At 39.7% G+C, this 25,875-nt stretch overlaps 1 protein-coding gene and 1 long non-coding RNA gene across 2 annotated transcripts in view; one reads left to right on the forward strand and one right to left on the reverse strand.

Moving 5' to 3' along the window:
- The window catches only part of PHLDB2 (pleckstrin homology like domain family B member 2), a 235,721-nt gene that overhangs the window by 122,868 nt on the left and 86,978 nt on the right, over positions 1 to 25,875 (reverse strand). The window lies entirely within an intron of this gene.
- Positions 58 to 24,014, forward strand: LOC112393226 (uncharacterized). The gene is made up of 3 exons (XR_003001865.1): positions 58 to 381; positions 10,211 to 10,314; positions 23,021 to 24,014. It is a non-coding gene; the product is annotated as an uncharacterized LOC112393226 (long non-coding RNA).

Here is a 25,875-nt window from a genome sequence, read left to right on the forward strand (position 1 = left end):
TGGCAGGCTTTCCTAATGAGCTGGAAGAGGGCGGGTGGGTACACGTCCTCGAGCGACGATTTCCTCGCCCGACGGTGAGGTTTCTACCGGGAAACTCCAGGTGACCTCACCTCCTCCCGACAGTTCGCCCGCGGGCAGGTACCTGATGCGTCAGAAAAGAAGTTTTGCAAAATGGTTGGGGAACGGCCTCAGCGGAGGACTTTAAACTAACTTGTACTGATTTCCTTTCAGTTACTTCTCTTGAAAGTTTCTATATTTTCCAACGTGTTTTTCTCGTTGCTGCAACCAATGAAAACAATGCTGATGTGAACGGCGGGTGTCTCCACGGAAAGGGACCAAATGGACCCAGGGCGGCCTCAGTCGATCTCCGCACGAATGAGTGTGAGTGAACCTCTTCCAAGTTCTGGGTGAATCTCTGGGCTTACAAAGAGGCAGGTCGTCGGCCCTCGCGGAACTCACAACAGCAAGAAAGAGCACAATAAAGTGCAGACTAATTTATGATCACTATGGCTTTGGTTGGCCAAGTCGTTTTAGCTCCTAGCAACAGTGTCATTAACAGTGTAGTGACAGAGATAGCTGATGTTCAGGATGGTTAATAAGCTTCCGGATAATGTATACAAAGTCCCTGACACCACGAGTGGCACTCAGTGGGCACTCAACAAATAGCTTATTTTATAATGCACTTTTCATTTGTGCAAGTAAAAGTCTGACTTCTAATTTATAGGAAAGGCTCACCTATGAACTGCTTGGTGTTTTATAGGAATTAGTTTCCCCTGTCTTGGCTCTTTTCCCCACAGAAACGTAAGGAATCAATCCAACACTTAACTGCTTCAGCAGTTTCCCCGATTGGATCATCCCATCACCATAAAATCATGTTATTTCTCCCATCTTAAAAAACTCTCTCTTGAATCCACTTCCCCCTCCAGCCTCTTGCTCCTTGTTTTCTGCTCAGCCGCAGCAAAACTCCTTTAGACTTGTTAAGAAAAGCTGTCTCCAAGTTTTCTCTACCCATTTATTCCAATTGGGCTTTTGCTTCTACCCTGTCCCCTAGAACTCCTCCTGTCAAGGTCAAACTCCTAAACTGGAGAATTTTCTCAGGGCTCATCTCACTCGAACTATGAGCAGAAATCAATGGTGGAACATTTTTCCTCCTGGAAAACTTTTATTTGGACTTCCACAACTTTTTCATGTTTTTTGTTTTTTTTTTTTCCTACTCCATTGCTTGCTCCTTCTTAGTCTTCTTTGGGAAGAAGATTGCTTGCTGGTCCCTTCTCTTCTCCCAGTGTCTGAGCAGTAGAGTCCCCAGAGTTCGGACTTCGGATCTCTTTTCTATCTACACTCACACCCTTGGTGATCTCACGACACCTAAGATTACATATGTGGTAATAACTCCCACATTTTAACTCCAGCCTGACCATCTCTTCTTGAACTGCAGGCTCCAGGCTATTGCCCAGTTAGATGCCTACTAGGCTACTCCCACATAACATTTCTGACACTGAAATCCTGAAATTCCTCCTTCTGTCTCCCAACCACCCTGTCCCAAATGAAGTTTTCCTCATATCAGGCCAAAAAGCTTGGTGTCATCCTTGACTTTTCTGTTTCTCTCACATTTCAAATCCAATCCATCAGAAAAATTTTTTTCAGCTCTACCTTTAAAATAAATCCAAAATTCAACTACTTAACCACCTCCACTGTTAATTAACACCCTAATTTACCATCACATCTTGACTTTATCCTTGCCCTGTTTCTAATTTTGTCCCCATGAAGGAAGTTCTCAACACACTGCCAGAGCGATCGTTTTTAAACATTGAGACAATTCATATCATTCCTCTGCTCAAGACCCTGCAGTGGTCCCCATCTCAATCAGGGCTAAAGCCAAAAGCTATAGAATGGCCCGGAAGGACAATACATGATGTGCCATTCTTTGATTTAAGCTCCTACTTCTTTCACTTCACTCACTTAGCTCCTGCCATAATGGCCTCCTCAATATTCCTGGACTAGAGTCCTAGACAGTATGCTTCCATCCCAGGGCCTTTGTGCTAGCAGTCCTCTCTGCCTGGAATTCCTCCCCCACCCCAAGTACCAGTATGGCTTACTCTCTCACTTCCTTTAAGAGACTGCTCAAACGTCACCATGTTCCTCAGGTCTACCCTGACCACTCTACTTAAAATTTAAAAGGCGTTCCACATACTAGTGAGCTTTCTTTATTATTTTTAATGACAGAATGATCACCTTCTGGTGATCAAAAATAAAATGTATTTTTCTATTGTGCTTATTATCTGACTCTCCTCACCAGAATGTAAGTTCTGTGCAGGGAGGGATTTTTGTCTGCTCTCTCCAGTGATATAGCCACAGTACTCCTAAAACGATGCCTGGCATGTAGTTGGTGCTCAAAAATGAATGACTTTGACCCAAAGCACTATGGGTGCAAACATTTCCTGGCCTCGAACAATACCAGCAAGATTCCTGACTAGACAGACATCTCAGAGACAGTCGTTCTCCCTCTAAGGTTCTGAGGAGAATGTTTACCAACACAACACACCTAGAATGGCCATAGTTAGGTTGACAATATTCATATCTAAGAAAATATAGCTAACAGTTATTGAGAGCAATAGTTACTGTATCTGCCAGGTGTTTGTCCAAATATACTACAGTCTTAGTTAGTTTAATCCTTATAACAACGCTTTGAGGTAAGTACTGTTACTACTTCCATTTTGTAAGTGAAAAGGATGAGGCACAGAGAAGTAAATGGTCACTCAGCTAATAAGTTTGTAGAGGCAGAATTGGACACAGGGCAACCTGGTTCTAGAGTTCATGCTCTTCAGTACTCCCCTCCACCTCTTCTCTAAATAGGAATGGTATCAGAGAAAACATCTGTATAATGAGTAACTCCAAATCACTAGACCAGAAAAAAGATGATCCTCCTTGACCTTCCTTCACCATCTTGTTTTATTTGTTGACATCTCTGTCTCTTTTACTATGGCCAAGCTCCTTGAAGGCTAGAGGGGTCATTTTATTCACATTTGCGTGAACCACACTCCAAGACTTGGTGCATGGAAGGGGCTCAAAGAGTATTCGTTTAATGTGATTTTGTAAAGTGACTAAACTCAGCAAAACATCTCACTTCCAATGAGTTAGTATGGTTTTCAAGAGTTTTCATAATGCCATGGCAACCTGAAGATAGAAGAGATCAACAAGGTACAAGGGTTATATTAAATGTGAAAAGCAGACCCCAACATCTTAAAATATATAGAAGGCGCTCAGAGTTTAACACCTATTATTATTGCAATAATTGTTATTACCAGAACTTTTTATAGTTATGATGGTTTTTTTTTTTTTTTGCGGTACGCGGGCCTCTCACTGTTGTGGCCTCTCCCACTACGGAGCACAGGCTCCGGACACGCAGGCTCAGCGGCCATGGCTCACGGGCCCAGCTGCTCCGCGGCATGTGGATTCTTCCTGGACCGGGGCACAAACCCACGTCCCCTGCATTGGCAGGCGGACTCTCAACCACTGCGCCACCAGGGAAGCCCTACGATGGTATTTTTTTAAATAGAAAGAAAAAATAAAAAGAAATGAGCACTTTCCTTCTACTTCTTCCATTTCCTGGGTTCTTTAAAACAAAGTGACCTATTTAATCACAGATCCAGCCACACCTACCTCTGTTGCCACACCTACCTCTGTCTGCCATTCCCTGTTGTCCACCAGGGATATTGTGTTGTAAACTACACAGCAGAACTTCCTTCCCTGTTCCCTTCTCTAGGATCTGTAGTGGTTACAGTACCTGATGGTACTTTTCTTTAGCCACCCCTCTCAGCTAAGGAAAGGTGAAGTGTTGCACACAGTAATATGATGAATTATTTATGTATTATTTCATTTGGAATTAGTTTTCCAAACGGCTGGTTGGACTTGATTAGCTCATGTCCTGAATCTGTACATCTTTTCCTCTCTCTGCAGTAATAACCTAAAAAATCTTTGAAGCTGTTAACTTGGTCATTCTCAACTCTTGTCCAATTTGTGGAACAACTGTTTATACTAAAGTTATCTTTAATATTATGCCGATAAAAAGAATCAAGAATTTTTTATTTGCAGAGTGCAGTGGAAAGATCATTGATTTTAGAGTCAGGGAGATCTGGGTTTAAACCCTGACTCAGCCCCTTTACCAGTCAGGTAATTTGAGTGTGTTATTTACCTTCACTGAGAACCATACTTCTATTCTGGTAAATGGGACTGATAACACCCAACCCATATGTTTGTGAATTAATGTGATAATGTAGGCACCACTCTTTGCACAGGAGGTAGCACCCAGGGATTACTCAAAAGTGTAGTTTCTTTTTTTTTTTTTTATTCTTTTCTTTTTTAATGAAAATAGTATATATTTAAGGTAGACAACATGAGTATTTTATGGACATACACGTAATAAAATGATTGTAACAGTCAAGCTAATTAACATACCTTCTCACAGTTACCTTTTTTATGTGTATAATGAGAACACCTAATATCTGCTTTCATCAAATTTCCAGTATTCAACACAGTATCGTCATGCTGTCACATTAGATCTCTAGACCTATTTATCCTTTAACTGCGACTTTGTACCCTTTGACAAACATCGTCCCATCCCCCATCCCCAGCCCCGCCTCCTTGCCCCTGGTAACCACCTTTCCACACCTACCTTCTATGTGTTGTAATCCACTTTTTTAAGTACCACATGTAAGTGAGATCATGCAGTTTTTTTCTTTCCGTGCCTGGCTTTCACTTAGCATAACGTCCTCATCAAATGAGTAGTTTCCAACCACACTTGCCCTTTTCTGGAACTGTTATTAATGACATCAACCATTGTATTGTACTGCCTTATAGACGTTGAGTTCCACTTCATAAACTCCTTTTAGAATTTAGTGCTAGGGACTTCCCTGGTGGCGCAGTGGTTAAGAATCTGCCTGTCAATGCGGGGGACGCGGGTTCGAGCCCTGGTCCAGGAAGACCCCACATGCCACTGAGCAGCTAACTCCACGAGCCACAACTACTGAGCCCGTTGTGCTGCAACTACTGAAGTCCACGCACCTAGAGCCCGTGCTCCGCAGCAAGAGAAGCCACTGCCATGAGAAGCCTGTGCACCTCAACGAAGGGTAGCCCCCGTTTGCCGCAACTAGAGAAAGTCTGAAACAACAAAGACCCAACGCAGCCCAAAATAAAAATATATATATAATAAAATTTTTTAAATTAAGAAAAAGAAAAAGAATGTAGTGCTAGGATAAATTTTCTCTCTCAAAAAAATCCAAGTACTTTCATTTCTTAGAAAAGGTATCTTCATCTATTTTAACATTGGATTTGCAATCATGGTTAAGGAAAACTGTGTAAACCAATGTTTCCCTTTGTATCCTGTTTGTAAGGAAGCACAGTGTCAAATTTACTATTAAATTATTGTACTATTATAAATTATAATTTTTAATATATAGTAGCACAATTTAATGTACTATATTATAATGCATAATGTAATAGAATTGTACTACTATAAATTAAGTTATTAAATTATTGTACTAAAGATTTTTGATTTCTACTCCTTTTATTATGCCTTCAATGCATTCTTATTCCAATAATCTTATTGGATACTTGGATTTTACACTGTGTTCTCATATATATATTCAAATATATTAAGTATAAATAACACATTAGCTCATCAAATTAACACCAGAAAATTAATCAAAATTAAAGTGGAAATTTATCCCCATGTGCTTCCTTACGTTCAAACTATTAAAAGACTGGCTCTCTAATTTTGAGAATAATTTAAATACATTTGGAGCATCTGATTAATTTCTGCATCAAAATGTTTCTTTCTGATCTGTCTCCATTTTTTTCTGTGAGTTTTATTGGAATCAGGCAGGAAAAGGATGCTCTGTGTGTGTGTGTGTGTGTGTGTATGTGTGTGTGTGTGTGTGTGTGTGTGTGTGTGTGTGTGTGTGTGTATCCCCTTTAGATTAACCTATCCCAGCTGTGTTTATCTGGTTTACTTTTCTAATCATCTGAGGACCCTGAGTTGGTCTACTTTTCCTGCATGGCAGATTTAAAACAAGGAGTTTTCTTTGTAGCTTATCTGCTCATCACAGAAAAAAACAGTGCTCTATCAGTGGTAATCCTTAATATTGCTGGGAACTCAGTTTCTCTTCTCTGTTGATCCTGTTTAATTTTTCTTTCATCTGACTTTCACCATCCCTCCAGTAATCTCATACCTTGAATTCAAGTTCCCCTATAATATAATATAACATAATATAATATACTATAATTTGTGTATTTATTTTGGAGCCACGTCTTACAGGGATAAGTGTTTGACGTGCCAGATATATACAGACTTCAATGCACTAGAGACTTCTGACAACTCAGAGCAGGGGCCAAGATTCAGATCATAAGGCATGTTAAACACAGAGGCAGATTTACTAAGCATCTACTCTGTTCCACACAATATGCCTAGATTGGTGGGAAGTGGAGATAAAACAAGACATTTACTGTGTGTCTATACATAAGGAATTTACTGCCTAGCATATAACTAATGTGATCATGTAATACAAAATCTAAAGAAAATGATACAAAGGAGTTCAGAGAAGGAGTATCTCTGCCCAATGAGTCTATCAGGGAAGACAATGTGTGTGGCCTTCGTATTGAGAGAACAGCCTCCCAGCAGAGGAGACAACATGCACAAAGCAGCTGGGCGGTAAAGGCAGGTTAGGGAAGTGGTGAGTCATGCAGCCTGCCTGAACCTACAGTACATGGAGGGAGGCTTGGGAGATAAGATCGAGGGAGCTGGGGGGGTACTTGCGGGGAGGGAAGGGATGAGGCCTTGAATTTTAGATTTTACATCTAATACCATTTTAATTATGTCATTTCCTTGCTCTAAACTTGCACTGGCTCCTCCTGGCCTGACAAATACAGGAAGAGCCAGTGGCTATGTGGGAAGTGGAAACTGATTATATAGGAGTAGGATGAAAGAGAAAGATGAGCTCCAGCCACAGAATTTAAACACTCCAATAAAGTGGTCCAGATTCTGTTTCCTAATATGTTAAACAAAGCTCTCAGTCCAAGAAAAAGCTGCTCAATTGAATTTTCACTAAGGGCCCAGTTAAAATACTGAATTTCTGCCCACTCCTGACTGCCATCCATTTTTTAATCTTTGGATGACTCCATAGTTACAGATTCTGCGTTCTCACAGAAATAAGTACGAAACAGGTAACTTTTGACTATTATGGTCAAGTGTTGAACTGGAAATTCAGTGACAATATTCCAGTGAACCAATTGTGTCACCTGGGACTTAGGGCTACTTGCTTGACCTTTTTATTTTTTTTAATATCTTTATTGGAGTATAATTGCTTTACAATGTTGTGTTAATTTCTGCTGTACAACAAAGTGAATCAGGTATACGTATACATATATCCCTATATCCCCTTCCTCTTGAGCCTCCCTCCCACCCTCCTTATCCCACCCCTCTAGATCATCACAAAGCCTCGAGCTGATCTCCCTGTGCTATGCGGCTGCTTCCCACTAGCCAACCATTTTACATTTGGTAGTGTATATAAGTCAATGCTACTCTCTCACTTCGTCCCAGCTTCCTCTTCCTCCCCGGTGTCCTCAAGTCTGTTCTCTACATCTGCGTCTTTATTCCTGCCCTGACACTAGGTTCATCAGTACTGTTTTTTTAGATTCCGTATATGTACGTTAGCATCTGGTATTTGATTTTCTCTTTCTGACTTACTTCATTCTATATGACAGACTCTAGGTCCATCCACTTCATTACAAATAACTCAATTTCGTTTCTTTTTATGGCTAATATTCCTTTGTATATATGTGTCACATCTTCTTCATCCATTCATCTGTGCTTGACCTTCTTAAATATTTCACATTATGGAGGTAATTTCTCTCAGGGGAGTTGTTAAGAGAGCTAGTAAAACATTATTACATACCACCCATCTCTGACTAGATATTTAGCATCAGTGCTCAAAGAGTTCTAAGTGGTTGTTTGAAGCATTTATTTCTGAGATACAGATAGTGATGCTTATGACTGGTACAGTTCTTTTAGACTCATTTGAATGTCTGGCTATTCACAAGAACTAGGCATTTCTATGAGTTACAAATATGCCTAAAGAAGGTAATCGAAATTCATTTACTGTGTTTCTCAAATGGGAACAAAAAGAAATTCTATTCAAAAGGTCCTTCTCTGGGTCTTCCCTGGTGGCGCAGTGGTTGAGAATCCACCTGCTGATGCAGGGGACACGCGTTCGTACCCCGGCCTGGGAGGATCCCACATGCCACGCGCGGAGCGGCTGAGCCCGTGAGCCATGGCCGCTGAGCCTGCGTGTCCGGAGCCTGTGCTCCGCAACGGGAGAGGCCACAACAGTGAGAGGCCCCCGTACCGCAAAAAAAAAAAAAAAAGGTCCTTCTCTTATTGTTCATCTCAAGAGGTTGATCTCCAGGGTATGTGTTATATTTATAACGTTGACATAAGAATCTCCAGAAATTTAACGTGGGTAGATAGATACACTCTACCTTTAATGTTAATATTAAAAGTTAGCTTTATAGAAGGTGTATGAACCCGAGAACTCACAAGAGGGAAGTTACAGGTATTGAAATGAATTTGCTAGTCAAGAAGGCAAATGCGGATATGATTAAAGAGTGCACTTCCTTCCCTCTCTCCCACCCCTGCTTGCAGAAGTTTCTGTGGCTCTCCCGCTGGTTCCTCTCCAAAAAGCCCTGATAAGGTCTGAGGACCCCAACAGCTGGAGTGCTGGTGGAGGGAAATCACCTACATGCTCTTCATTCCTCTGGTCTGTTGAGCATTGATGGGCAATGTTATCAAGACAAGCCCTGATGTGGTTTATTGGTTTGCTGTCTGACAAGCTAGTTTTGTCTTTCATCCTATCTGGCTCCTGAGTAAATCGAAGTGATGATCCAGGTGGGGAATTCCTTACACAGGCAATTTTCAAGGATCCATATGGGTGGAGGGCAACATTACCTCTAATGGATAATTCACTGGTAGTTAGTCTCCAAAAGAAAGTTTTATCTCTCATGGGCTATCAGCATCCATGTTGAATTCCCTATGACTTTGTAAATAGTTGAATGCTTTGATCCTATTGGAAATATCAATCCCTTGTTTTCCATTCGAACTGCTCCCATCTTCAGTACAAGAAGGGACAGGATGAGGTAAAGGGCAGTTGCTGAGGGATTACTCAGTATTTGAAGCTTGCACTTATGGCAGGGATGTGATGGCCGGGGATGACAGGAGTAAGCAGACATTGGAATGATAAGCTTCTGAATCAAGGCTCTGTTCTCAATAACACAAATTAAAATTTGTAATTATTTTATTTGTCTTTTTTTTCCTCCCCTCATTCCCTCACCTCCCCCACCCCTATAATTCTAAGCTTTGTGAGGTCAAGGAACTTCTGCATTGTTTACCATTATATGCCCAGTGCCTCCCCCAGTACTTCATACGTGACAGATACCATAAATTATTTGTTGAATAATTACATAAATTGGTCTTGAATACTGAAAATCTAATTTCATCACTTCTACGCTTAAGAATTCTTCAGTGACTCCTTCAAGACGTGAGATAAAATAAATCCAAAATCTTTGTTTTAGTATTAAACAAATAAACAAAAAAGCAAGTCATCTGGTTACTCCAGGTTATTTTCCTAACTAGTAGTTCACTGTTTCCTCTGCCCTCTCCCTGCAAGGAGGGGACATTTCAATCATCATAAATGACTTGCAGTTATTCACAAGTGTCATATTCGTTCACCTCTTTCCTCATAACCAGCAATAGTAAGTGCAGGAATCACACATTCCAGAAAGCTTTTCCTAACTCCACCCAGGTCTTGGTTAGGAGCTAAAGTACTTCATGTTATTGGATTGCAAATTTTCTGTTTTATCATCTGTCTCTGCTCAAGACATAAACTCCCTCAGGTTAGAGGGCTGTGATGGTTAATTTTATAGCAACTCGGCTAGGCTATGGTGCCCAGTGTTTTGGTAGAACACCAGACTAGATGTTGCTGTGAGGTGTTTTTAGATATGATTAGCATTTAAATCAGTGGACTTTGAGTAAAGCAAATTACCCTTCATAACATGACTGGGCATCATCCAATAGTTGAGACCTTAAGAGCAAAGATAGAGGTTTCCCAAAGAAGAAGGAATTCTCAAGATTTTAACATAGAAACACTACATCGCTTTCCAGAGTGTCCCCCGGAACCTGTGTTCAAGACTACAGCATCAGATCTTGCCTGAATTTCCAGCCTTTGGGCCTGCCCTGCAGATTTCAGCCCTGCCAGCCCCCACTATGTAAGACAAGTCTTTAAACCACCCTCTCCCTCTCTCTTTCTTTCTCTCTGTCTCTCTATCTCTACCTCTATCTCTAGCACTCTCCCTCTCTGTCTCTCTATTATATAAAATATAAATATATATATATATATATATTTCTCTATATACATATACCTCTCTTGTTGGTTCTGTTTCTCTGGAGAAACTTCACTAACCCAGGAGCTTTCTATTTTAACTCCTGTGTCTAAAATGTAGCACAATAAGTAAATGAAAAATTAAATCTAGCTTGAAATCACCCTCCCTTACTAGAGGAGGACTTTGCAGTGCAGAGATGATCAGCTAATCCTGGTGAGGTCAACTAAACCAGGTCCCGAGCACATCCCTGAGCACCCGCTCCCCGTCCCCTGGTAACTTGCTCATCTGATGCATATTAAAAAATAATAAGGAAAATACACACTTTATGAATCTATTTATTTTGTTGATGCTGGGGAACACATTACAAAGATTACAACCAACAATGTGAGCCCTGTGGATTGGAGAGCTACTGAGTTGGAGCCTCATCCCCGACCCTGCAAGGAGACAGTAGGATCAGCTGCTCTTCTAGAGCACCTAAAACTTCATGCCTTTCCCGCTGCATCCCATCCCACCCCTTTTTGTGTGCATCTTGATTTTTGAATGACTGATGAGCCACTGGAAAAGACCTCTCCACATCGGCTGCTTTGGCCTGCCTGTCACTCAGCATCTGGTCCAAACAAAACCTCAGCACGTGCTCAGTGGGGTAAGTAAGCACATGATCAAAGCTCCAGGCTAGAATTGACAGCCTCAGCCTATCTTCCTGGTGTTTGCTGGACTCCCGGGTTCATACTGGGAAATGCCAGGTCATTCCCAATATGCATCACAGAGAGTAGGTACTCATAAATATTTACTGAAAACCTCTGAGGATGAAGTGCACACAAAGGGAGATCTCACGACATGTTGCCCATCACCAACTCTGTCCTCCTTGGACTCTTTTCTCTGGGCATTATCCTCCTCCATCAGGATCTTCTGCTGAATCTCAAAGGAGAAACTGGGATCGATGCCAGCCTGTGCTCAGCAAGAAAAGAGAGATACCATGAGTGGGAAGCTGGAAGCTGAGGTGACCTCTGAAAGCTGAAGGTCAGCAGAGCTAACATCTGGGAAACACAAACTGCTGTCGAAATTGAAAAACAGATATCCTGGGTCATCCTATATTCCCACTGCTGACTATCCTTTAGGAGGACAAAACTTTCACACTATCAACACTAACCACCACCAACCACCACCGACAAAAGCACACTTTTGGATAAAATAATTAGAGATTTTTTTAAAAATGGATGCTGGCAAACAATCAATGGGCAAATATTTAGGCAAAGAGAAGAATCAGTTTTTCACATAGTTTCTGCTTGGGGCTTACTGTTGCTTATTTTCTATTTTTCATCCCATGCTTATTATTTACCAGCATGTTAGGTACTTTGTCTTTATTATATCATTTAAGTTATACAAAATCTCATATTATAGAAAAGGAAGCCAATGTCCTTGTTCTTAAGAGCTCCCCACAGAGCTCCTGACTTTTAAGTCAGAAGTCCCACATCTCTCATATGTCCAGTTTTCTCTGCAGACTCAGGGCTGCCTCAGGAGATGGTGTGGTCCCACCATCATGTTAGGGTTCCCATTTGTTTGGTACTTACTATGCCAAATACTTCTCATTTGATTTTCACGATGACTCTAAGATATGGCTTGAGGAGGGGAATTCAATTTTGGACATGTTGAGTTGGAGGATATCTGTAGATCATCCAAGTGAAGTGCAGGGTAGAGATCATGGCCATGGCTGGAGATGTATATTTGGAGGATGCAGATATATTTTTTTAATATTTTATTAAAATATTAAAGTTCCTGGGAGAAGATGGAGGGGACGAGGTCATCTTACAGTTGGAAGGTTGGTCTTGATGAGGATATATATTCCTCATTTCAAGAGTATGAATAAAGGAAAAGAGAGGGGGATAGATACCTACGTAGGTCAAGAGCTATGTGATGAAAAGAGTTAAGAGTACAGGATATTTACATACTGAGGGCTTCAGTCTTGTCAATGAAGTACAAGGCCAACTATTCCATTGAAAGTCTAGCAACTGGAATATTTTTGTAGGAGCTAAATGCTGAAATATAGACTTCCATAAGTTACATTAAAAAGAAGCTTGAAAAACTTTTGTGCTACAAATAATACCAAGAAAGAAAAAAAACACAACCCACAGAATGGGAGAAAATATTTACAAATCATATATCTGATAAGGGACTTGTATCTAGAATATTAAAAAAACCTTAGAATTCAAAATGCTCATAGGATCTGAATAGATATCTCTCCAATGAAGATATACACATGACCAATAAGCACATGAAAAGAAGCTGAACATTATTCATTAGGGAAAAGCACTTCAATACCACAATTTGATACCACTTCATACCCACTACACTGGCTATAATGTAAAAGACAGATAATATCACATGTTGGAAAGGATAACATGCTTGTGGGGATGTAAAATGCCACATGGGAAAACAGTCTCTCAGTTCTTCAAAAGATTAAACACAGAGCTGCAATAAGACCCAGCAATTCCACTCATAGGTATATACCCAAAAGAAATGAAAACATGTTCACACATAACTTGAATACAAATGTTCATATCATCATTATTCATAATAGCCAAAAAGTAGAAACAACTCAGATGTCCTTCAACTGGTGAATGGATAAATAAAAATAAATATAAAATAAATGTAAAATAAAATGTGTAAAAAAAAATAAATGTAAAATAAAATGGTATGTCTGTATAATGGAATATTATTTGGCCATATAAAGGAATGAAGTACTGACACATGGTCTGACATAGATGGACCTTGAAAACACTATGCTAAGTGAAAGAAGCCAGTCACAAAGGATCATATACTGTATGATTCCATTTATAGGAAATGTCCAGAACAGGCAAGTCTATAGAGACAGAAAATAGATTGGTGGTTGCCTAGAGCTCATTGTGGGGAGTAGTGGAGGAGGGGTAGGGAGCGACTGCTAATGGGCAGGGGGTTTCTTCTGGGGGTTGATGAAAATGTTCTAATATACACTGCGGACAACTTTATGAATGTATTTAAAAAATACAGAATTTAAATGAATGAATTGTATGGTTATGGGAATCATATCTCAGTAAGCTGTTTAAAAAAAAAAAAAAAGAAACTTGAGGAAAGGACTATTGACAAAGGCAAGACTGAGGAACACTACTGAAGACCAGATAATAATAACAGTCATTATCTTTGAGGACTCGCACTAGGCTAAGTGATTTCCCTGCATCATTTCCTTTAATTTCACCATGAACCCATATATATTAGGTCCTTTTCCCTCATTTTACAGACAATACAATTAAAGCTCAGAAAACATAAGGAACTTGTTCAAGGTCAACAGCAAAAAAGAGACAAAATGTAGCCCCCGGTCTGGGTCAGTCTGGAGCCTGTTTCTTAGTACCTGCACTACGTGTCTCCCACAGGTTTTGCTTTTCTATTTAGCTTCAACTTTCTAGGTTCAGCACAAATGCCAGTGTCTTTAGGCCAACCTCTTTCTCCCCAACACACCCACAATTCTCTGTCTACCAGACTTAGAGTGGTAGACAGCCTTTTCATCTCTGAGTTAATAAAGAGATGTAGAATAAATGCATCAATAAATTAGCACTCTCCTTACCCTCTCCACACTCAGGAGTCCTAGAAGCATGACGATAGCCCCGTACAGAAAGATTTCCCCAGGCTCAGAACACTGACTAAGAGATTAAGTAGCCAGGAGCTCAACTCAGAGATAATGCATCTTTCCCTTCTCCTCTTCTTGGAGAGGGTAAGAAGAAAAGAACAAAAGCTAATCTCAACTCTTAGATAGAGAGACGACACCCACCCCTACCCCTAAGCTGGTTCTCTCAGGTTTTGAGATCTTGATGCTACCTGCCAACTTTCCTCACCTATTAACTACAAATAGACCTCAATTAGCCCCTGGCATGTAGTAGGCATTCAAGAAAGTTTATCTTCCTTTTCCATTCATTTCACAGCCCCCCACCCTGTCCCCCACATGGCACTTACTGTCTACGTGGAAACTCTAGTCTGGAATGGGGTGACTATAAAAGAAGGGACAAAATACAAAACTGGCTCACTAAGCCGGTCTGGGCTCGGTGATCATAGCAGAATCCTGGGGACCATTTAAGCTGAGGCACTGAGTGGCTCCTGAGGAGACTATGGTATCTGTTTACATATATCCTAACACTACGTTTATTTTCATAATGTGAGAAGCAGCAGAAGGAAAATAATTCTTTATAGCAAAATATCCCAATGTTTATGTGGGCTTACATTGTGCCAGACATTGTACTGGTATTTTTTTTTAATTGAGGTAACATTGGTTTATAACATTATATCAGTTTCACGTACAGCACTATAGTCTGACTTCTGTATATGCTACAGTGTGCTCACCACTAAAAGTCTAGTTTCCATCATCACCATGCAGTTGACCCCCTTCATCCGTTGTGCCCTTCTCCTCTGGTGACCACTACTCTGTTCTCTGTATCTATGTATGTTTGTACTGGAGTCTTTATAGACATCGTTTTGTCCTCACACAACCCATGGTTCTCTTATTGGACAGATGAGGAAATAGAAGGTAGAAGAGCAGGAATAATTTCTCCAAGGTCACTCAGTCAGTAAGGAGAGGGGGCCAGAAACCTCCCAAAGGTCTGTGTGACTCTAATGCCAAGTCTCTCCATCTCTCCCTGACACCTCCTCCCACATCATTTCTGTTACCACCAAGCACCGTTTCATGGAGGCTGTTCTGCTAAAAACAGTACAGAGGAACGCAATTCTAACATGAAAATATGTTTACAAGCAATCATCCTATATCAATGCAAAAATACTAGATTAAACATTTAAAAACAGGACACAATACCACATTAAGATAATGTACCATGAACAAGTGGGATTCATTTCTGGAATGCAAGGATGATTCAGTATTAGGAAATCTATTAATATGAGCATGACATTAGTAGATGTAAGAGTAACAATCACATGACTATTCCCTAGATGAAGAAAAAAGCTCTTGAAAGATGCTTCCTGATTAAAAAAAAAATTGCTCAAGAAAATAGGAAATGATGCATATTTCTTAAAGCCAAAATTGTGTTTAATGGGGCAATATTAGGGGAATTTCAAATAAGATTAGGAAAAAGTCAGGAATGTCCACTATCTCTGTTACTATTGAACACTGTCCTGGAGTTATTAACCAGCAGAATTTAAAAAGAGAAAACAATAAGGGGTACAGGAATTTAGTTAAAAGAAGTAAAATTATTTTCAGGTGATTTGGTAGTTTACCTAGAGAACCTGAGAAAATCAATGATAAACTAACACAAACAATAAAATGAATGTAGTCTTTCTAAATGCTAAAGATAATGTTAATTTTAAGATAATTTCAAACAATTTCAGAAATAATTTCAGAATAACTTCAGAAAAGCTGCAAGGATAACACAAAAACATTCTTTCTGAAACCATTTGGGGGTACGTTTGGAAGGTGGTGCCCATCACTCCTGAATAGTTTAGGACATTCTCCAGATAACCACAACATAAGGATTAAAATAAGGAAATTATCACTGACGAACACTGAATTCACAAACTCCATTCAAGTTTAATCATTTGTCCCAATAATATTCATTATAGGCTCTAACATAGGACCATGGGTTGCATTTAATGGTCATGTCTCTTTATCTTTTTCCAGTCTGGAAGAGTGCAGCAGGGGTGGCCTCTCATAGGCTAATTTATCCTTACTTGCATCCCCTCTGCACCAAGGGTGCTGGAAAAGGCAGAGCGTGACTGCAACCAAATGCTATCTTGTCAGACATATAGAATGATTAACTGCCTGAGTGGGTAAGGAGATGCCTGGAAGGTATGTTATGCTTTTATCTTCTTTTATTTTTTACCATAAAAGTTTTAAAGCAGACTGTAAAAGTAGAAGTATATATAACCATTCACTCTTTGCTAAATTCTTCTGAGTTAGGATGTTCACAAGAAAAAACTGTCTTGTTTCCAAATGGTCTCAGACACTCTCTCTTAGATTAGATTTAACAGTATATCTCTTAGATCAGCATATTCTCAGGTCTCTTTTGATCTTCAAATAAATCTCAGTTAGGGAGCTTTTTCCTAGATTAAATTTTAAACAGGCACACAGAGAGCACAAATATCCCCATTGTGTTAGATATGAGTCCTAAGTAGGTTTAAAAAGTCTAATCTGACTGCCTGAAAGTTCTGTTAGGAATTCTTAGAAATCTGTCAGATTACCACTAATTCCAAAGAAATTTGAATTTCTTTTTTTTTGTTAGATTACTTCTCTTTGTTTTTATTTTATTTTACATATTTTTAAATAAGTTTATTTATTTATTTTTGGCTGCATTGGGTCTTCATTGCTGCACACGGGCTAGTTGTGGCAAGCGGGGGCTACTCTTCGTTGCAGTGCACGGGCTTCTCATTGCAGTGGCTTCTCTTGTTGCGGAGCACGGGCTCTAGGCACATGGGCTTCAGTAGTTGTGGCTCTCGGGTTCTAGAGTGCAGGCTCAGTAGTTGTGGTGCACGGGCTTAGCTGCTCCGCGGCATGTGGGATCTACCCGGATCAGGGCTCGAACCCGTGTCCCCTCCATCAGCAGGCGGATTCTTAACCACTGCGCCACCAGGGAAGTTCCTTGAATTTCTTTATACGTAGAGCTTACAACTACTTTTGCCTAATTATATTTTATGATAATCAAATCATTAGCTTTCATCCATATTGACAGTCGACTGTCTGAAGGTGTTTGAAAGCATAACAGGTATGAAGGTAAAAGTTATGCTATGCTTGTTTGATGAATCTTTGTCCTCATTATGTTTCCTGGATAACTTACTTAGATATATTATTGGATAGTCCTTATTCCTTCAGTTCAGATAGCTTTCTTTTCCGGACGCGCAGGCTCAGCGGCCATGGCTCACGGGCCCAGCCGCTCCGCGGCATGTGGGATCTTCCCGGACCGGGGCAGGAACCCGCGTCCCCTGCATCTGCAGGCGGACTCTCAACCACTGCGCCACCAGGGAAGCCCTAGATAGCTTTCTTGAGCTAGGGTAAATAATGACATTGAGAGTTCCCAAGAAGGTTTTTTTGTTTGGTTTGATTTGTTTGTTTATAAACAGCGGATTCTAGATTTCCTTGAGTGCCTGGGGTCCATGCTTCATTAAGTCGACTCAATGGAAGTGTTTATGGATGTTGATATTCTATTTTCTAGTCATCTCTTTGGTGGCAGAATTACCCCCCCCCCCTTTTTTTGCTACCCCTCTTTGTGGGAGCCATTTTTTGGCAGAATAGGTTGGAAAGAGAGAAGGGGGTTGTGGGAGGGGTCAGTTACTCTTCGGGGCTGCCTGGAGGCAAGGCGACACCTGGGAGTTTTTTTTTAAAATACAGATTCCTTAACCCTACACCAGAATTTCTAATCAGAATCTATGGAGGTGGATCCACTAATATGTATTTTTAAGAAGTTTCCCAAGAGATTTTTCCTTGACTAACATTGAGAAGTTGTGTTCTACACATTGGTTTAGCAGAATGATCCCTATAAAAACCTAAGAGTTGGGGAAATGATGCTCTATATCTCCTTCTTAGCCAGCCATAACTCGTATTGGCATATACATTTAAGAAAAGTCTATTTAATCTTAACACAGCATTTCTCCAATTTATTTGAGTATAGAACACACTTTTTTTTTCTTGATGCAACATAGATTACTATAGCATACCCAAAAGCACAGACTTTGTGAAATATTGGTCTAGAGAATATGACTCACCCTGTCACCCCCTCTTAACTATTAACAGTCAGCAACTCTTTGATGCTTGGCAACTCAGTAATAAATGTAACCACAGCTATTCATTAGGACTATTACACAAGGTTTCATAAAGCCTTCATGCCCAGTGTTATTCTCTGGCTCTTCCTCTGCTTAATCCTGAACTTTAGATGAAAAAAAAAAACAAAAAACTGAGAAGAGTTATGGTAATTAACATACATTGATTGCTATGTGCCAGGCTCTCTTCTAAGCTCTTTGCAGGCATTATACCAGGTAATCCACAGTCCTGTGAGTAATTTGTATTATTATAACAATGTTTCAATAAGATGCTGGGGAGGGGCTTCCCTGGTGGCATAGTGGTTAAGAATCCGCCTGCCAATGCAGGGAGCATGGGTTCGATCCCTGGTCCGGGAAGATCTCACATGCCGTGGAACAACTAAGCCCGTGCGCCACAACTACTGAGCCTGCGCTCTAGAGCCCGCGAGCCACAACTACTGAGCCCACGAGCTACAACTACTGAAGCCCACGCACCTAGAGCCCGTGCTCCGCAACAAGAGAAGCCACCGCAATGAGAAGCCCGCGCACTGCAACGAAGAGTAGCCCCCTCTTGCCGCAACTAGAGAAAGCCTGCATGCAGCAACGAAAACCCAACACAGCCAAAAATAAAATTAATTAATTAATTTTAAAAGAAGATCCTGAGGAACAGAGAGATTAAGTAGCCAAACCTAAGAAAATACACAGTTAGAAAGTGGTGAAGCAGGTATTACAGACATTAAATCTGACTCAGATTTAAAGCCTATCACATTAACCACTCATTATTTTGCTTGAGCTTTACTCATCCATCTTCCTCTACATGCTCCTCCCTGAAAGTCTCATTCAGCCAAAGTTTGACCTTGGCCATGGCTTCCTAAGCATGGCTTCCTTGCTCTCTCTTTTGAACCACAGACCCACCTTCTTAACTGCTTGTTAGATATCTCAGGGAGGAGCTACAGCTGGAACCTTAAGCTCAACCTATTTCTAATAGAATCTCATCTTTCGTCTCCAAACTTACCTCTTCTTTTGTGTCCCCTCTTTCCAGTCATTCATGTATGTCTTCATGTGACACATGTGAGCCCCTACTATGTGTTTGTACTGTACTCTGTTGAGGATACACAGAAAAGTGAATAAGACTTGGGTTTTTACTCCTAGTGTCTACTGCTCCATAATGTCAGTGAATGCATGCTCTATCATGTCCTCCTCCTCTTTCTCTGTTATGTCCTTCCAGATGAATCTCCAGCAGCTATTTTAGTCTCTAAATTACTTGTAAATTATATTCACTTGAAAGGGAATTTGATTATCCTGGATTATTTTCCTACAGCAGGTCCCTGGCACATCCATAGGTCCTGTGGCAGATGGTATTCTAACGAGGGCAGCAGCATCCCACATGCTCTTCTTACAAGGTGATGTCAATAGTCCTTCAGCATGAGTTGGGGTCTACATTTCCTCCCCTTGGATCTGTGTGGGCCTATAGCTGCAGTGGAAGTAATACTAAGTGATACTTTCCAAGGCTGAGTCCTAACAGGCAAAACAGCTTTGGCCTGGCCCTTTAGGGATGCTTGTGCTTGGAACCCAGGCCCCAAGCCGGAAAGACTACATAGAAGGTGGTTCAGGTGACAGTCTCCACCGAGGACCCAGCTGACAGCTAGCACCGACTTCTAGACTAGGGAGTAAGCAAACTTTCAGATGCTTCCCATTCCTGGCCTTCAATACACTCTAGCTGATGCTGAGTGTAGCAGAGACAAGATGTCCCCTCTGAGACTTACCTAAATTGCAGATTTGTGATTTGTTTGTAAATATTGTCATTGTTTTAAGCCACTGCATTTTGGGGTGGCTTGTTAGGTAGCAATAGATCACCAGAACAGGTGCCCACCTTTGTTTCAGTCAGCTATTGCCAGGGACCAGGTCCCCTGGCAGGAAGCTCACTGCCTGGAGGGAGTTGTTGCCAGAGAGGCAGGCATCATGATTAAATGTCAGTTATGTTCCATGTTTTTTAAATGTTTAATGCTCTCTAGCACATAACAAAGTGTTTTACATGGAGTATATGTCAAATAAATATTTACTGAATTGAATTCAAATATAGTGTGATAGTAAGAACATGCATTTTACTGTCAGATACACTAAATTTCAAACCACAACTCCAGATGCTACAGCTCTGGGGTAGGGAGTAAATTGCCTTCCCAATCCTCAGTTTCCCTTCTTCTGAAACTGATATGACTATTAAAATACTTAAGGCATGTAAAGTGCCTAAGAGTTTGTGGTTCATGGTAGATCTCTCTCCCAGTCCGTCCCTCACTCTCCAATTTTAAAATAGGAGACATAAGGATAAAATGAGAAAAATTGAAACATGATTACGAAGGATACTGAGTGCATGGTTAAGGTCTATTTTTTAGGCAATGGGGATTATAGAGATGTGATATACATAAGATAATTTTTAAGAAGATTAATATGGCTCTAATGTGTAGAATGAGAAACCAGATAGAGAAAAATCACTTAGGAAGCTAAAGTCAGTGTCTAAGCATGTTAGGGTCTAAATAGTATCTTAAAAATGTAGTCAGGGTGATATCAGGTCTGGATTAAATGGCAGGATGATATTACAAAGGAAGTTTCCATAGACTGAGTTGGAGTCTACAAAGGAGAAGCATAAAGGACAAGAGAATCCAAAACTGACAACAATATTGTGAGAGCATCTATTAAAAATTATTCACATGGGATACCCTAAGATCCAGCAATGTCACGCCTAAAAAATCTATCTTATAAAGAAGTGATAGCAAAAGTACTTAAAATTATATGTGCCAAGATATTTACTGCAGCCTTGTTTGTGATAGCACAACGTTAAAAAACCGAAATCACCATCAGTTAGGTAATGGTTAAGTAAACTATGGTATGTCTATGCAATGGAATCATGTGAGTAAATCTAAATAAACTGACCTGAATACATTTCAAGTGAAAAGAGAAAGTTATAAACCAATATGCATAATGTCATCTTTTGTTAAAAGCAGAAGAAATGCCTAAGTGTCAGAAAAGAAAGACTGAATTAAAGGCTATTTGGGAAGAACTTATGTGATTTTTTCAGAGTTGCTGATCATCTACGTTATTACATTTTAGTAATAAAATGCATGTCATAAATAATAAATATGAAAACTGTAAAAAAAAAAGAAAAGAAACACTGAAATTCATGCTGTTTTCCTCTGGGGACTGGGAATGTAGGGGTGTGGGGTGGCATGGTCTTAAAAATATTTGAATAATTTGTATAATTTTCTGTTTTGGTATTCATTTATTTTCTTTAATAAAAACTTTAGAACATTTTAAGCTTGCAAATTCCATACCAATACAAGCAAACAGTATCATTAACAGAAACAGTTGAAGATTCGGGGAAAGATGATTCCACATAGGTTAATGTGTAGTTGGTAGAAAGAGCTGAATTGTGATGGGAGTTGTGGTAGCTGTTGGCAGTGGTTGAAGGTGTATGTGAGCAAGACTTCTGGGTCCTTCTCTGGCAAGGAGCAGACAAGAGATGTGGTCCACCTGGGCAGAGCTCACAGCTAAGACTGCAGTCAAAGGCAAGACTCCTGAGCCAACATCATGGAAAACAGCACCACAGATCTTCTCTATTTCGGTCCATCCCAGAATTGGAGGGAATAACTCTCCCTGACACAGCCTGTTCATGCTATCTATGAGATGCCCTAATAATTAACTCTGGGCCTTCCAACCTAATATGAATGTTGGTAGGTAATGCAACATCTTACTGGTGAATTAGTCTTTATGAATTTATCTATCCCCAACTTGAACTTAATTATGTTTTTAACCTGGGGTACATCTATACCTACATACATGTCTATATTTGTATCTATATTTACATCACCTATATTACCTATATATCTGGCTAGATGGATAGATATAGATAGATATCCCTACCTGATATTCTCATATCTCATATGAAATAATCAGCATTTATTCAAATTTATATTTGAACACTACTAGGTATTGGGTCATATTAAATACAGGATAAACATATTATAAAAATGGAGCATTACATCGGGCATTACAGTGGTATGTTATAGAGCCAGGGTTTTATTACAGGAGTACTGATTGCTTCTCCAGATGGATTTAAATTGACGGCTCTAAGAAAATTTTTGCCAAAGATTCCCTTCTAGCTTATTGACCCCAGAAATGTGCTTACCACTATTCCTGGGAATATCCCATTTTCCTTCACGGCTTCAAAATGCTTTGGCAAAAAAAAAACAAACACGTATATTTTATTAAGTGAATATTATCTGACTTTTTTTTAGCCCAATAATGACTATTTTTTTAGTATATGAAATCCTCTTTTAAAATCTGTTTAATATACCTTCCATTGGGTCATTATTAAATAATACATTAAAAATTTTTTAAATGCATATGCAAAATGATTTGGAGACGTCCCTACAAGATTTGTGATTCTACTGTCTACCGTTTCCTTATATTTATCCTATCTGAACAGGCATAGAGATTAAAAAAACCATGTCATGATGACTTTCTTTTCTGTTTTTCTTTACAAAGCTAGAAAAAAGGCATAGAAGTATAATTAGTTGCCCAAGATCCTATAGCCCTTCATGTAGACAATGATAATCTTATACTCTGGGATGTGTTGCCTCTTTTTGCTATTTTCCTTATTCGTGATGTTTAGAAACAAAAGACTTATATGTGCCCCCAAAGTTATATCTATATATATTTTATTTATTTATTTTTCATCACTGCTATGAATCCATATGCTATTTCATAAATGCATCTCAAGTAAAGAATTTTTGATTGCTTTAACTATGTCATTCTCTTTTTTTCCAAGCAGAAATACCAGCCCTGGATTTCCTGCTTGTCCTCATGCCGTATATGCTGCCAAGCTACTCCAAAGTGAAAATGGCAATTTCCTTTACAAATTACTTTGTGCTCCTGCTATTAATCTAATAGAGATATGGAAGTGGGCGAAAGAAAAGAAGCTGCTCTTCTGGCAATAAGGAACAATCCTGAGATCAAATTACACATTTGTGTAATTGGAGGCCTACTCCAAATTACACATTTCTTCATATGGTTTGGCTAAACAGTTGAAGTTGAGAGTAGACCCTGACTCTATCTCTTAGGAATTAGAATCATTTATAATCCCTGTTTCTTTTGACTAGTTCTGCCAGTTGATGATAAGATGTAAGACAAAATGAGATAAAAATAAAACAGAATTTTAAAAAAACTATTGTGAGTTTAAGATCTAGTAAAATAATGTGGGTAGTCTTCTAGAATCTAGTTAAATAAAAAAATTCTTAGAAATATAAGATATCAACATTTTTTTAAACAAAAGAACAATGGAAGATCCAGGAAGATAAGAGAGGACAGGAGTAAGTTTGATGCCTTCACGCAGGGAGGTGAAATCATTCATCCCCTAGCTTGAATTGTTTTCCAGTGGTGATGATGGATTCGAACAATCCGTCCAAACCTCTTCACCCAGTTCCTCTCTTTACCAATTGCAGGCCTCTGCGATGGGGCAATGTGGATGAGATGTGAGAAGATAAATGACTCTCCAGAGGTTTCTGTGAACTTTATCCCTAGTATCTTGGCTCTAATGCTGATGATAGAAGAGAAAGGTCTTAAATTCTGGGTAAACAGTCACTTAACTACTCAGAACATTTGGAAATTAGAAAAAAAAGGAATATTTTTCTCTGTTCATTTTGATTTCATAAGTAACTGAGTTTCCTTTTCTCTGTCTAAGAGAAAAGATCCAGGAGATGCTGACTAGATTGCAAGCACCAGAAGATCACTATGATACACTCATCTTTATATTCTACTGTGTTTGGCACTTGTCAGGGTCTCAATAAATATTTGTTAAATTGAATTAATTGAATTGAATTAATTGAGTAGAAGAGGAGGTATAATCTTTTAGAAACAAAAACAATTTTAAAATCTTGATAAAAAGTTTAAGTACATCATTCAATCTGTGTTCATAGATCAACTGAAAAGGGGGAATTAGAGAGGGGAAGTCAAAAGATAATCTACTGACTGATATATAATTTGGGGGTATCCACTTTTCCTGTCACTTGTGGGAAATATCACCAGCATCTAAATCAATCAGTGCACGTAAGGATAATGGGGGTGGGAGCACAACAACTTCCCTTAGCTCCTGTTTACAAATCCAACTGACATCAGTTGCTGTAACCTTCGTGGTCTCTCTCCCCTATTTGACTCACTTTGTCCCAGAGAAGAAGCATGTCTCTTTAGTGCCTTTAAGAAATAAACTGGCGCTGCGTAGTTGGGAGTGAGCTGACCTCAGGAAGTACACATTTTGGTCTGCTCCTTCTGCCCCTAAGTTGTGCTGAGGCAAGTCATCTAGTGGAAGCTGTGCTGTGGCTGGTGGGTAAGTCTTTTAGGAAGCCCGCTGTTGTCATGCGCCTAAGCCATGCATTTCTTTATTATCTTTATCAGTAATGAGGATGACATTTTAATCTCCTTCTGGCAGACTTCCATGTCTATCTTTTCATTATTTTCAAACTTGATTGGGAAAAGAATGTTACTTTTTGGTGCCTTATAAGGTACTTATACTGGCTCCAGCAACTCTACAAATCTATAGTTTGCATCTGGTTATCTGAGGTGTATTCATTTATTCATTCAGCCATTCATTTGGAAATAGTTATGGAGCCCCTAAAATATACCGAGTACATATATGGTAAGCCCTGGGACCCTACCCATAAGGAGCTCACATTATAGAGTATTTATAAACAATTTGACAAATGGGTAAGCACGTAGCTTCCCAAGAAGTAATGGAGTCTAAGCTGAGTTGCTCATTTTTTTGGTGTTTTCTTAACTGAGTCATAACCCAGTAGGATTTGGTCAGGCGGTAGCTGATTTACCTGATCAAATCTGGTCTACCTGGTCAGACCTAAGGGTGAAGGGGCAGGTAGGGGCTCAGTTCTGAAAGACCCTCCCTAAAAACCTAGACTCTGCCCAGCGGGTAACAGGCAACTGTGAAAGAGATTAGAGGAGTGATATGGTCAGGTTTCTGTCCATAAGGTCACTTTGATAGCTGGGAACATCTGTCTGAGGAGGACAAGCCTGGAGAGACCAATTTGCAGATTGTTCTAGGCGAGAGACTCTAAGAATGTGATTTAGCAGCACTTTTGCTTACTTTTGTTTTACCTTTCCTTTTTTTTTTTTTTTGGCAATCTTGACATTTTGTAGGATTAGCAGTAAGAGCTCTGATGATGATGAAGAAGAAAAAGAAGGTGATGATTGCTAACGTTAAGTCCTTGCTATGAACTGCCACTGGGCTAAAATGTTTCTGTGCATTAGCTCACTTTGTAGTCACTAAAAATGTATAAGGTAGATAGTATTCTTTTGCATTTTATGTATGAGAAAACTAAGGCTTCAGGGGTAAAATAACTTGCCCCAGGGTGTACAGCCAGCCAGCAGCAGACCTGGGACTATCTGACAGTTTCCAGCCTGTCTGACTTCAGCTTCCATTCTGATGACCCTGTGCTCTATGAAAAGTTTCATAGCACTTTACCAAGCGCTTTCTTATACAGCATCTCACTAGAACTCTAACAGGATCCTTAGGTCAACCTTCAATTCACTCCAAACAGAGTAGCTCATTCTCATTTAACAGAATCATGCTCAAGAAAATTGTTTGTGATATACTTTGAAATCACAAAATATATTGCTCTT

This window comes from Neophocaena asiaeorientalis, unplaced genomic scaffold, assembly GCF_003031525.2.
Source record: "Neophocaena asiaeorientalis asiaeorientalis breed wild unplaced genomic scaffold, Neophocaena_asiaeorientalis_V1.1 scaffold136, whole genome shotgun sequence".
NCBI lineage: Eukaryota > Metazoa > Chordata > Mammalia > Artiodactyla > Phocoenidae > Neophocaena > Neophocaena asiaeorientalis.